At 37.0% G+C, this 10899-nt stretch overlaps 1 pseudogene; it reads left to right on the top strand.

Annotated features, from left to right (window-relative positions):
• Positions 1-5654: 5654 nt before the first annotated feature.
• Positions 5655-6591, top strand: LOC133055692 (olfactory receptor 4P4-like; annotated as a pseudogene).
• Positions 6592-10899: the final 4308 nt, after the last annotated feature.

The following is a 10899-nucleotide window of genomic DNA, read 5'->3' as shown; positions in this document are numbered from 1 at the left end:
CTTGGACAACTGATTAGTGTTCCTTGGTTAGAATCTTTAAGAAATGCTTTTGGGAAAACAATTTCTTAAGTCAAACTATTCTTATAGCTTCCTCTCAGGTTATATTTGGCTCGTGTAGAACAAGTTTCTTTCAGGCACAGGCATCAAAGAGATGACTCTGAGGGCGTGGATGTGAATGCCGCTTTAGCAGATATTTCAAGAAGTTCTTGTTTACTCTTGAATGTGAGCAGGTGTTGGTGAGTCATCAGCATTTAGAATCTTAGATCACCTTCTTGTGGGATGAACAAATGTTTCTCTGGGAACACAGGGTAGTTTTCAGGGGTATTCAAACCACCACTCACTTTGTATAACAGTAGGATTTTTCTTCCTGAAAATTCAAACAATATTTGAAGATATTTTTAGAGAACTGATATAGATTTGTCTGAATCGCTGCTTTATAGACTTACATTTAATTTAAGTCTATATGCCAATGCTAGTGAATGGTTAGCAAACTGTGTAAATGAAGTCGGGGGTGGGGGGGAGTTGTGTGACCAAGACATTTTCCTGAATAAGTTAAAACTAACTTGAACACCATCTGCAAATTATGTGCAGGTGATAGTCTTTACAGTACTTGTTTTAGGCTCATCAGCTCTATTTGGCATTAATTGTGTTACTTTAAGGTTATATATTCTGTTGTGGTATATAAAACATTTTAGCAAGGGTTCAAATGAGTTCTGTTTTGATAGTGTATTACAAACAGCATGTGTGCTTTGGATAATACATTTAAAAATGATGAAATTTTCAGATTGTCAGTGATCCTCCAAACTCTAATATTTGAAGAAACTCCTATTTTTTTAAAAATATCAGTTGCCTAGAATTGTCTAGATTCATCAGACTCAGGTTAAGTAAATGTATGGTTAGTCCCAGGTTGATTATACCTATATATATATATATATATACCCATGTATACCCATATATATACCTATATATATATATATATATATATAGGTATATAGGTATATATACCCATGTATACCCATGTATATATATATTTATATATATATATATATATATAAATACATAGAGATCCTACTTGACTTCCTGAAGAATAGTTTTACAACCCTGATAGCACCTCATGAAGGGTGAATAGGACAGTTAAGCAGTACTGCAGCAGGTGCAAATTAGCTTTTTAACTTAATATTGGTGGCATGAAATACAGACTACTTATTTAAAATTAAATATCAAGAAATTTTGCAGGCAACCAGTGATATAGCCAGGTTGACTTTATTTTTTTCAACAGAAATTCAATTTGGGTTTTGTTTGGGTTTCATTTATTTCAAGTGATTTCATTGAAATGTATGTCTGTGCCTTTATTCAAAGAAAAAAAGAATGTAAAGAAAAGATATTGTTATGTATGGATTTTGTTTTATGAACTCATGTGTTCTCTCATTGTTTCCTGGAAAGATGTGTCTATATCAAAGGTGTAGTTGTTGCACTTCAAGTTTAAAGTACATTGTGTTATACAACCAAGAACAACTCGTGTGATTGAATAAATCCAAAACAGTCCTTCTTATACTTCAGATTGCATTACAAATAGTAAAAGAAAGTTAAACATATAAAGCACCAAGAATAAGGTGTGACAATTGCCCAGATTCAAAAAGGATGATTGATTATGCACTCTAAACTGGAAGGTCTTTTTAGATTTAAATGTCCTCTTCTGTATAAAGCATAAATATAAAAAACTGAAGCAAAAAAAGTAGCTAACTTTCAGTTTACATTATTTCACTTGATATCAAACATCTGAATATTGGAAACATCTAGGTGACCAATATCCTCTCTCTAGCATCAGAAGTTTACCAATGCTTGGATAAAAGTGGTTTTTCCTCCATTTTATTTTATTATCTTTATCATATTTAATTTTAACCTTATTGCTTTTGCATCATCACTTGATTTTTGACTTAATTATGTTTTCTTTTCTTCACTTATGTGTTCAATGTTTTAACCTTCATGAAGGCCATCATTCTACTAGTGCCTTCAAGAGAGCTGATAACATATCTTTATAAGATCAAAGCATTAATATCTGTAGTGTTTAGATTGAAAGCTTGATGTTGTAAAAGTGATTTCAAAGCACGGACATGTTACACCATGCATCTATTCTTATAATTATCATAGTATGTTTTATAGTGATCTGGGAGTCTGTCACCTTTCAGGAGATGAAAATAGTGATAATTCCTTTACTGCTGTCTTTTCTAATAGGTGCCCCTTTCCTGTGGAAAGCAATGATATACATAGTAAGACTTTGAAGATCTAGTTTATAAATGCTGTGGTTTACTTGTTCTGTGGTTTGGGATAGTCACTTACTTTATTTTAAATCAATTCATTCGATACTGAAAATCATATGGTTGGATTAGATGAGTACTTTTATGCTACATAATAACTAGACTTATTTATTTTCAATAAATTTTAAGTCACTTTAGTTTCTTGTACTTTCACTCAAAGGAATGCAATATAATATTTTTTCATAAGTTAGTTATTAATTGCAATTGTGATGATACATTTAAAGATATAACAAAACATTAATTTGTATGGAGTTTATGGTATAAATTGCATGTAATTTTGAAGATACAACCCTGTTGTCTTCATGTTGAAAAAAAAAAGGAGACTATGGATATAATGTCTTCATGTTAAAAAAAGGCATCTTAGGGATATAATGACATAATATGATTAAATTAATACTTTCCCTTTTTAATGTAGATAAAGATATTGAGCTAAAATTGAAAAAAGAATTACTCTCAACATATTTTGCAATGTGCTTTAAAGCCACGTCTGTTTATCAGCTAAGATAATATTAAATATCACAAGCAATACAGCTATACAATTTGGAAAATAGTGAACATGTTAACCTATTCATTTTGTTGTATCAAAAGTTATGTATTATTAAAAATCTGCTTATGGAACCCATGGAAATCAGCATGGCTACTCCATCTGACAGAGGAGTCAGGTAGACAACGACCTGGATACTACCTAATTCCTCAGGAGTGACGGGAATAAAACTGAGAAGTGTGTGTTCTCAGTAGTACATGCTTTCATCACCTTAGTGTTAAGTCCTACCCTGATCAAAAAGAATATACTACATGCAAATCCATTAAAAAGCCAATGAACAGAAAACAACTGATCACTTCTTGACCACAGTTTGCCTTACATTTATATTGAGGTGACATCATTTTCTGATTTTTGCTGTCCATGATTTATTCCAGCAGAGAACACAAGTACCAAATTCAAATTATTTGTTCATTTCAATTAGTGTATCTCTTTATTTGCACTGTTAATTTTAATCACTATAAAATTAACATTAAACCATTATTTTACTTTAAATTTAAATATGAAATACAATTTTCTTTCTTTAAATGTCAATCACTAAAAATTTTTGCTATATTTTCAAATAATTTTAGTCTTATAAAATAGGTAGCAAGATTGGCTCCCCAAGTTCACTATGCAGTACTTACTCTACCCTTACTCTTGTATTTCAAGGGACAGCACTTATAATCCTAATCACACAGCTCATAATTTAGGTGACTTTTATTACATGCACTGTATTCCATGATCATATGACTACAGACAAATCCAGGAGAGTGTTTTATATCATGGTAGGGGAATGGAGCATCATGTAATTAAAAAAAAAATTACCTTTCTGAAGGAGACATTTGAAAATTATAAGTAAAAAAAAGTCCTTTATTAAATTGCATTAATAACACTAAGTGTTAAAAGTAATGGTAATGGTATAATTTATCTCTGGGAAATAGTTCAGATCTTCATGACATTCAATGAGATTCAGTCCAGTTCAGTTCAGTCGCTCAGTCGTGTTTGACTCTTTGCGATCCCATGATGTAGCATGCCAGGCCTCCCTGTCCATCACCAACTCCCGGAGTTTACCCAAACTCGTGTCCATTGAGTCAGTGATGCCACCCAGCCATCTCATCCTCTGTCGTCCCCTTATCCTTCTGCCCCCAATCCATCCCAGCATGAGGGTCTTTTCTAATGAGTCTACTTTTCACATGAGGTGGCCAAAGTATTGGAGTTTCAGCTTCAGAATCAGTCCTTCCAATGAACACTCAGGACTGATCTCCTTCAGGATGGACTGGTTGGATCTCCTTGCAGTCCAAGAGACTCTCAAGAGTCTCTCCAACATCACAGTTCAAAAGCATCAATTCTTTGGTGCTCAGCTTTCTTCACAGTCCAACTCTCATATCATACATGACCACTGGACAAACCATAGCCTTGGCTAGATGGACCTTTGTTGGCAAAGTAATATCTCTGCATTTTAATATTCAATGAGATTACATCCCAATCAATCCATGATAACCTGAAAATACAAGTTGAAAGTGAATTGAATACATCTAACCTACTGGACATCATAGTTTAGTCCAGCTTACCTTAAACATACTCAGAATACTTACATTAGCCTGCAATTGAGCAAAATCATCTCTAATACTTTGACCACCGAATGCAAAGAGCCAACCCATTGGAAAACTCTCTGATGCTGGGAAAGATTGAGGGTAAGAGAAGAAGGGGGAAACAGAGGATGAGATGGTCAGATGGCATCACTGACTCAAAGGAAATGAGTTTGAGGAAACTCGGGGAGATAGTGAAGGAGGGGGGAGCCTGGAGTGCTGCAGTTCATGGGTTCCTAACGAGCTGGACATGACTTAGCTATTGAACAACAACAGCAATCTAACATGAAGCCTATTTTTAACAATCTAACACAAAGCCTATCTCATGCAAGTTATTGAATACTCCACTAAAAGTGAAAAACAATGGCTGTCTGGTACAGAATGGTTGTAAGTGCATCCATTATTTACCTATGAGATCACCAGGCTGACTGGAGGCTACTGTAACTCACTGCTCAGACCCAGCATTATAACAGAGTATCATATCACCTATAGCTAGCCCAGGGAAAAGATCAAAATTCAAGTACAGTTACTTCTTGATGCCTGCTATTCTCATACTATCATAAAGTCAGTAAAGTCACAACATAAATCACCATGAGTCAAGGAATGTCTGTAATGTCTGTTCTGTACTGTAAACCATGTGCTCAGTCGACTCACTGTGGACCCATGGATTCAGAGCCCAGAAGGTTCTTCTGTCCATGGAATTTTCCAGGTGAGAAGTGTGCATTGGGTTACCATTTCCTACTACAGGGGATATGCTTGATCCAAGGATCGAACCCATGTCTCTTGTGTCTTCTGCATTGGCAGATGGGTTCTTTACCTCTAGAGCCACCTGGGAAGCCTAAACAATTATATTTTGAAAATTTAATAGAATTTATTTTTATTCCACTCCAGTGTTCTTGCCTGGAGAATCCCAGGGACAGCGGAGCCTGGTGGGCTGCCGTATGTGGTGTTGCACAGAGTTGGACAAGACTGAAGCGACTTAGCAGCAGCAGCAGCATTTTTATTACTACCAATGTAACAGAATATTTGAAAACAATACTGAAGAAATTAGCTATGGTTCCTAAGAAAAATATAATATCATTAATTTATTAACTAGTTTTGGTAATTTGTTAAAATGAACTTTAATGGCTTGTTAGCAGCTTTTATATGATTGTGATCATATTGTAAATATTTTCTTTTATTTTTTTTTCAGATATTCAATTATTTGCAGATAGCATACAATATATGGAAAGTCAGAGGAACATCTCAGAATTTATTTTTTTGGGGACTTTCCTATAACCAAAACATACAAATATTTTGCTTTGTGTTCTTCTTATTTTGTTACATTGCCATCTTGGTGGGAAACCTTCTGATCCTTGTCTCCATCCGATGCAGTGTCCTTTTTCACCAACCAATGTACTATGTCCTCAGCCACTTATCCTCCATGGACATCTGCTATACCTCTTGTGTGACACCCAAACTGGTCAGTGACCTGCTCCTGGGAAGGAAAACCATCTCTTACGGCAACTGCATGCTACAGGTCTTTTCCTTGCACTTCTTAGGAATGATTGAAATCTGCATCCTTACTGTCATGGCCTTTGACCACTGTGTTGCCATCTGCAAGCCTCTCCACTACATGATTATCATGAACAGGACAAGATGCAATCTCCTTATCATGGCTGCTTGGGCTGGTGGGGCTGTCCATGCCTTTTCTCAGTTCTCTATGATAGTCAGTTTGCCCTTCTGTGGCCCCAATGAAATTGACCACTACTACTGTGACATTTTTCCTTTGTTGAAAGTTGCCTGTACCGATATCTACATCACTGGTGTCCTGGTGGTTGCCAATTCAGGAATGGTTGCCTTAATAACCTTTGTTCTCTTGTTTGGGTCCTATGTCATTATATTATTCACCTTAAGAAACCACTCAGCTGAAGGAAGGTGCAAAGCCCTCTCTACCTGTGGGTCTCACATCACTGTGGTTATCTTATTTTTTGGTCCTTCAATCTTTGCCTACCTCAGACCCCCTACCACTTTCCCTGAGGACAAAATATTTTCTCTCTTTTATACCATCATTGCTCCTATGTTCAATCCCTTAATCTACACTCTGAGAAACACAGAGATGAAAAAGGCCATGAGAAGGGTTTGGCACCAAAAGATATTTTCAGAAGAGAAGCATAATTAATTTCCCCTACTCAATGTGTTAAAACCTCTATGTGGAAGTAAAAGTGGACTTGGGAATTGTAGAACTCAATTAACTTTCAAATCACAGAGCCCAAATTATTTACTTTATAAATGTCAGAGATGATGAGTTGAAAAAGTATGAGAAAAATGACAGTTCCATTGGTCACTCTGAGATTTGGTAGGGACTAATGTGATTAAAAACATATTAGCTTAAAGAAACTGTTGCTATGTTATATAGATTAGGCAATTCTAAGACTGACTGAATTTAAAAAAGATAATTTGCTTCTGATATTTGTACATGAAGACTAGATAGGAAATACCTAAATTTGCTTTCAAGTTAATTCTTTACAGACATATCTAACCTTACACTCTGCCTTGGGTGTTTCACTGACTTATGTATGGTTTTAAGGCATCTTACAGATTTTTTCATATATTAGTTATGACATATAATCCATAAAGAAATGAAAAACAAAACAGAGACAGAAAGACAGAACTATGAAGGCAATAAACCTGTACTCTGTACCTGAATCAAGAAATAGAGCACAATAATAATCTCCAAAGTCTAATATCCATTCCTTCCTGTCCTCACTGCTTCTGTCCCCTAGAAGTAGATACCCTTCTGACTTTTATAGGTACTGTCCTCTCTGCCTGGTGTCAGTCATTGAGAGGACACGACCACTGCTGGAGCAATGAGATGGGCCTGAGCATCAGAAGTTCCTCATTTGTCCTCCCATTCTTGAATTTGAGTTCCATTTATTGTCCCAGTTTTTGCCTTTTCATACTGTTCATGGGGTTCTCAAGGCAAGAATGCTGAAGAGGTTTGCCATTCCGTTCTCCAGTGGGCCACATATTGTCAGAACTCTCCTCCATGACTCGTCCATCTTGAGTGGTCATACATGGCATGGCTCATAGTTTTATGAGTTAGATAAGGCTGCAATCCATATGATCACCTTGTTTAGTCCATCCTAAAGGAAATCAGCCCTGAAGATTCATTGGAAGGACTGATGCTAAAGCAGAAGCTCCAATCCTCTGGCCACCTAATGTGAAGAGTTGACTCACTGGAAAAGACTCTGATGCTGGGAAAGATAGAAGGCAGGAGGAGAAAGGGATGACAGAGGACCGGATGGTTGGATGGCATCACCCACTCAATGGAAGTGATTTTGAGCAAGCTCTGGGAGATGGTGAAGGACAGGGAAACCTGGCTTGCTGCAGTCCACGGGGCTGCAAAGTTGGACATGACTGAGCGACTAAACAACATCACCCCCATAGCTGGAGACATTTTCAAGGATGCAGACTTGAGATAATAAGGTGTTGTTGAGACCATCTGGACTGAATATGTGAATGAACCCAGGAAAAGCCTGTATATGATCTTAAATTTTCTGACATAAAGATGCAAAGATCTGCTTGTCTTGGAACCATCTGTGACAAGCCCCCCATGTAAGGCCCCTTGTTTAGTAAAAGTGCCACCTCCAAACTGGAGTGGTCTGACTCTTTTATCAGTCTCTCCCTGCTTCCTTATATGGGGCCAGTTTGCTAACAAACACCTCGAAACATTAGGCACATTATAAGTTAATTATCTGTTATTGATTTTACTCATAGGTAAATTTAGGAGACTTAGTGCCTTTCTCACTAGGACCTTGTTAAAATGAAAGAGAACCCTTGGTATATGACACCCAGTAAATCCTCGCTATGTATTTGCTATTATTTATTTTGCTCATATAGCACATTGGAAGCAACTGAATCTTCAGAAATACATGGGAAAGAAGAAAATAAGGAAAGAAAGGCTTTTGGAAATGATATGTTTGGGGAAAAATTAAAACATGTTCAACTGAAAATTTTTTCTATTATTTTTTGGAAGTTCTCTAAATTCATAAAAACAACACCAAGGTTTATTAGCTTATAATTTTCTAGGAAATCAATACTTGAAAATAAAGTAAAACCCATTCAAACTCTCTCAGGGAAGATGATCTTTTTGAGGAGCGATGAAGACTATTAATTGCCATAAGTTTACTTCAGCTCAGTGCTTGGTCTTGTCCGACTCTTTGTGACCCCATGAATTGCAACCCACCAGCCTCCTCTGTCCATGGGATTTCCTGGGCACGAATACTCAAATGGGTTGCCCTTTCCTCCTCCAGGGGATCTCTCTGACTCTGGGAGTGAAACCTAGTACCAGAGCTGTCCTTTGCCTCTCACTCAGACTACAGACCGAGAAGGCAATGGCTCCCCACTCCAGGACTCTTGCCTGAAAATCCCACGGACGGAGGAGCCTGGTAGACTGTGGTCCATGGGGTCACTAGGAGTTGGACACGACTGAGAGACTTCACTTTCACTTTTCACATTCATGCATTGGAGAAGGAAAGGGCAACCCACTCCAGTGTTCTTGCCTGGAGAATCCCAGGGACGGGGGAGCCTGGTGGGCTGCCGCCTATGGGGTCACACAGAGACGGTCACAACTGAAGTGACTTGGCAGCAGCAGCAGCAGCAGATTACAGAAATCATGGAAAGGGTAAGCCCCTCAAGGCAAAAAATCCCACAGAGTTGTTTATATCACAAAACTCTGAGTGAAGTGCAAGGGAATTCAGTCACTGAGGCCCAGGAGGAATGAATGTCTAATAACTGAGCTTCCTAAATCACACACAAAAGCCTGGGGTGGCCTGCATACTATTTATAATCCAGCTTTGATGTTCACTTCAGTGGATCTGCTGACTTGGATCTAGAGGAAATCCACTTGGTGAGCTCATGATTCGGGAACATAAATCCAAACAACTTGCAAAACATAGTGTTCTAGAATAAGATAGATATAGTTTTAGAATGTACACTTTAATTTTGTTTATTAGTTATGTGAGCCTGAACATCTTGGGGATTAGAGATGAAAATATAGATGGTGATTAGACTCTTGTGGATATTCACACTAGGCCACTTTCTTCAAACTGTTCCTCTGGGGGTATGTCCTCTCATTGTGTGAACACTGGTTGAGTGACAGTGTCTCTACAATGACACTTTTATTTTTCTATGAATGGCTAATGAATGATATTGAGAGATATGTGAATTCAAGACACAAAATGAAATACTCTGAACAGTAGGTGAATGACCAGAATTTCAGTGAGGAAAGAATGGCCAGATTGAAATAAGTGATATGAATGGACTCACGACAATTGGATTGGAAGGACATGTGTGGTGAATGATTTCTCCTCCTTTCCATGATCCTGCCAGACTGTGTGATAGCTGAATATATTTTCCTTTTACTGCATAGGTAACAGATTGATGGCTAGTTAAAGTTAAGTATAGGTATCTATTTTTTTTTTTTATAATTTGCTTTGTGATTAGAGTAGCAATAAATTCAAGGAGTTTCCTGTTGAGTGTGCTCTGATGTTCCAATAGGAAATCAGACAGTGATAGGGAAATCATGCTTTGCTGAATAAGAGGAAAATAGCATTAAGACTTTTGGTAGAAAATGGGCAAAGTGCTCATTAAGAAAATAAATGACTCACAGTTACCAAGAAAGTGAGAAAAAACAAATCCAAAAGAAAAATAAGATCCCTCCAGTACCCATTGTCATGATCCATGATCCCCCATCCTGACAAAAAAAGAAGAAAAGATGGCTCAAGAATTAAATTAATCAAAGACTCTAGGCAGGACACAAAAAGTCGAAAGGAGATATCTCAAAATTTGAGTCTCTTTACTTTATCTCTATATACCTTGCTCTCCACCCATGTTTCCTGTAATAAATGTGATGCTGATAACTTCACTGATTTGAATACTTTATATATCATTTTAAAACAACTGAAGTTATTTCAACAAATAGTTATTGATTATTGGTTAAATAAATGGTATCTTGTAATCATTTCAGCTCCTCACGTTTGGGTAGGATCATGGAAAGGAGGAGCTATAACTCCCCACACATGTTCTTCCACTTCAATTGTTGTGAATCCATTCATATCACTTCCTTTCAGTCCTGCCATTCTTTCGTCATTCCGGTCATTCACCTACTGTTCAGAGTATTTCATTCTGTGGCTTGAATTCACATTTCTCTCAACGTCATACATTTGCCATTCATAGAAAAAAAAATGATTATGGAGATACAACAAAGATAAAATCATTGGAAATATTTATTGAGCCTCTAATATATGTTGGCTAACTCACACCTCTTATCTAATTAATTCTCACAACAGATGTGGGGGTGGACATGCTCATCAACAAAGTGCTCATCTGCTGGCAATATGATAATCTAAGAAAAATCAGCAGATGTCAAATTCTGGAGAAGATGTGACAGATGCAGATCCAGGAGAAGTGTCTAGAATTTAAAATT

The sequence above is a fragment of the Dama dama genome, chromosome 1, assembly GCF_033118175.1.
Source record: "Dama dama isolate Ldn47 chromosome 1, ASM3311817v1, whole genome shotgun sequence".
In the NCBI taxonomy this organism is placed as follows: domain Eukaryota; kingdom Metazoa; phylum Chordata; class Mammalia; order Artiodactyla; family Cervidae; genus Dama; species Dama dama.
This window is presented reverse-complemented; position numbering and strand designations above follow the sequence as displayed.